Source organism: Mandrillus leucophaeus, unplaced genomic scaffold (assembly GCF_000951045.1).
Source record: "Mandrillus leucophaeus isolate KB7577 unplaced genomic scaffold, Mleu.le_1.0 Scaffold93, whole genome shotgun sequence".
In the NCBI taxonomy this organism is placed as follows: Eukaryota; Metazoa; Chordata; class Mammalia; order Primates; family Cercopithecidae; genus Mandrillus; species Mandrillus leucophaeus.
This window is the reverse complement of record NW_012110141.1, coordinates 2140093-2143678: the sequence shown is the minus strand read 5'-3', so window position 1 is coordinate 2143678 and position 3586 is coordinate 2140093. Positions and strand designations below refer to the sequence as shown.

At 42.4% G+C, this 3586-nt stretch overlaps 1 protein-coding gene across 1 annotated transcript in view; it reads right to left on the bottom strand.

Moving 5' to 3' along the window:
* Nucleotides 1-3586, bottom strand: part of PGM5 (phosphoglucomutase 5) — a 172621-nt gene that overhangs the window by 59076 nt on the left and 109959 nt on the right. The window lies entirely within an intron of this gene.

Sequence of the window (3586 nt, the reverse complement as noted above, 5' to 3'; positions counted from 1 at the left end):
AAAAAAAAAAAAAAAAAATTAGCCAGGCATGGCGGCAGACACATGTAATCCCAGCTACTTGGGAGGTTGAGGCAAGAGAATCATTTGAACCTAGAAGGTAGAGGTTGCAATGAGCTGAGATCACACCAATGCACTTCAGCCTGGGCAACAAGAGTGAAACTCCATCTCAAAAAATAAAAATAAAAATAAAGAAAATTGTCAATGGTGCATAGAAATTCACATTTAAAACATGCCTTTTCTAGAGTCATATAGTTGGGCTCATCTAGTATGTATTTTTTTTCTGATTGTCTTCTTTTGCTTAACAATATGCATTTATGGTTCCTTCATGTCTTTTTATGGCTTGAGAGTGCATGATTTTTTAGCACTGAATAACAACAGCACAATTTTTGAAGCTTGCTGCCTGGCTCAGGACATTGCAGGGAGAATGTACCCATATTTCCAAAGCTGTAAGTACCACTCACCTTGCCTTTCTCATCCAATGTAGCCCGGCCCAAAGCCCATGCAACCTTATTCTGAGCAGCCCTGAGAAGCAGCGATTTCCACCCACACACCAGAAAGAGGGTGCTCAGCTCTTCTCTGCCATAACTCCAACAAAAACTGGTACAAAAAAAGAAGGCCTTTTTTTTTTTTTTTCCTAGAGAAATATCACTGTTCCCCCTCCACCCAAATTAAACTTTGAATTTTCTCAATCTTCAAAACCATGCTACGTGAACCAGGCAGTACACTAGTAAGTATACTGCCCTCACAAAAGAAAAGGAAAAATAAAGACAATGCTCAATCATCTTAAAGGTGTTTTCTTCACATGGAAACACCAGTGTGGACACAGCTCAATAAAGCATCACATGCATTACTAACAGATCAAGCCACTACAGCTGAAACTCAGATAAGGAAATTCTAAATTTGTCAATTAGGAAAAATGTAAGTCAATTTGCACCTGTTGCCAACTCCAAGTTGTAACATAGGTTAACAATTTTCAAGTCTGCACTGCACATTAGAATCACCTAAGAAACTTTTAAAAAATACCAACTCTCAGGTCTCACCCTGAACCAATAAAATAAAAACTTTTAATGATGGGGCCCAGGCATTGGTATTGCTTTTTTAAAAACTCCTTGGGTGATTTTCACAGGCAGCCAGGCTTGAGAGCCACTCGCTTCAGCAGAAAGGCACCGACCGTATGCAGTCTCATGTTTGGGGCAGATTGCCTGAGGGTAGTGAGTTAGGCCTCTTCCTCTTTTTACTTGAATGTGGTGCTAAGGGAAAGCAGCCATTGGTCTCCCATTTAATGCATGGCTCTGGCCTTGCTAACATGAGGGTTCTCACTGGTGTCAGCTTCAGTATCAAGGTCTCTCCTTGCCATTTTCATCTGGAAAACTGAGGACCTTGCCAGCTTTGGAATGACCAGCTCATCCTGGTTTGCATGGGATTTTCCCACTTTTAGCACATAAAGTCCCACATCCCACGGCACTTCTTAGTCCTGGACAAACCAGGATTGTTGGTCATACAATAAGAAAGGCCACTCACTCAAAGAGGTTCCTGATTATTTTTGAAGCACGATTACAAGGAGGATAAATTCCATTCTAAGAAGAAAGCAGCAAGGCACCAGGCACTGTGCTAGGGGATTTTATGCATCTATTATTTAATTTCCACAATTTGATAGCCCCCTTTTACAAATAAGAGATTGAGCTTAGGTCATCTGTATGAGGTCACACAGCTACTAAGTGGTAAAAAGAGGGTTCCAAGCTGGGCAATTTGGCTCCAAAGCCTATGGACAACTGCCACTGGATTATCCCAGCAATGCTGTGGCCCTCAGGAGTTGCAAGAAAGCAGGTAAAGCATCCTGTGTGGTGAGAGCTGGGGCAGGCTTTCTAAAGGACAAGCTGCAAATTTTCCCTTTATTTCTCCAGTTTACCTTTTTTCATTTAGAAATGGTTTTCATTAATTTGCAGTGAAATTCTTTTCATCCTTTTTCAGCTACTCAAGACAAAACTTTGTCTTTGAAAAATAGTGGAGTTATGAGGTTGAAGTGGGGCCACTCTTTTTGGGTGGACCTGAGATTTGAGAACATGCTACAGAATTGCGATGGAGATAGATCGATTGGTAGACTGATAGATTGATTTTTCATTTCTCAAACCACTTACGTTCAGATCTTTAACATCAGGCAAAAAAGCAAGGCTCACTGAAAAAAAAGTCACCTTTCTATGCTTAAAAACATGTTCTTAAATGTACCAATGTTCATTAACTAGAGAACAAAGCTCTCCCACATGTAAGTCTGTCAGTGTCAGGTGTGAGTGCAGAAGAGTCAGACAGCAGCAAAGGACACATCCTGTGCTGTGGGCAATGTGGCTCCCAATGAATAATTCTATGTCACAACACATTTAATAAGTAAAATAATAATAAATAGTGTTTCACAAGGCTGATATCCTGACCACAGCAACACCCTATAAACTCCCTGAGGGAAGGGCCTGTGTCTGAAATTACTCCTCACTCTACCCTGGGCTGGATCATAGAAGGTGTGCAGTAAATGTTCATTGAATGAATAAATGAATGCCTCTCTAGTATGTAGTACATTTAATTCATCAGATTTGCTCCTCACTAAGGGTAGCTAGTTAGAAGCAACCTGAAATATTATGATGGAAGAAACCTACAGATCATCCCCTCAAACGAAGTTGTCTCACAGTGAGGAAATTGAATCACAGAGAAGCTAAGCAGTTTGTCCAAGAGAAGGGGAGTCAAGATGGAAGCTGGGTCCCTTAACCTCTCATGCCATGCTGTTTACATGACACCATTCTCCCAAGTTCCCTGGCATTCCTTCCATCTTCATCCAAAAGAATAACCAGGAGGGGACTGGGGAGGGTGGGAAATGACTCATCAGCATGACCTGAAAATAGCAGCAGCAGATACTGTGAAGCCAGCAAGGTAGGGTTTGAATTGTGGCTCAGCCAGTGCGACCTTGGCCAGCGGCTTGACATTCCTCCCTAAACCTCAATGACTTCATCAATAAAATGGGGTCATTAGGGTCCCTACCCCATCATTGTGAAGAAGACTCTAAAATAAAGTACAAGCAGCGCTAGGAATTGTGTCTATCATTTAGGAGGCATCAAGCCATCTATCTCAGAGCAGGGAGCACATTAACCATATCATGGCCAGCCAGCTGGCACACTTCCCTCACAGAGCATACCAGCGTGCTCCTAACTCATATATCCCAACTCTTTTTTTTTTTTTTTTTGTCACCAAGGCAGATAGGAACAACAGGACTCTGAGTTGTCTTTTTCTTTTAGATGGAGTCTCACTCTGTCACCTAGGCTGGAGTGCAATGGCATGATCTTGGCTCATCACAACCTCCACCTCCTGGGTTCAAGCGATTCTCCTGCCTCAGCCTCCCGAGTAGCTGGGATTACAGGCAACTGCCACCACGCCCGGCTAATTTTTGTATTATTAATAGAGATGAGGTTTCACCATGTTGGCCAGGCTGGTCTTGAACTCCTGACCTCAGGAGTTCACCTTCCTTGGCCTCCCAAAGTGCTGGGATTACAGGTATGAGCCACCACACCCAGTCTCTCTCTCTCTCTCTTTTTTTTTTTTTTTT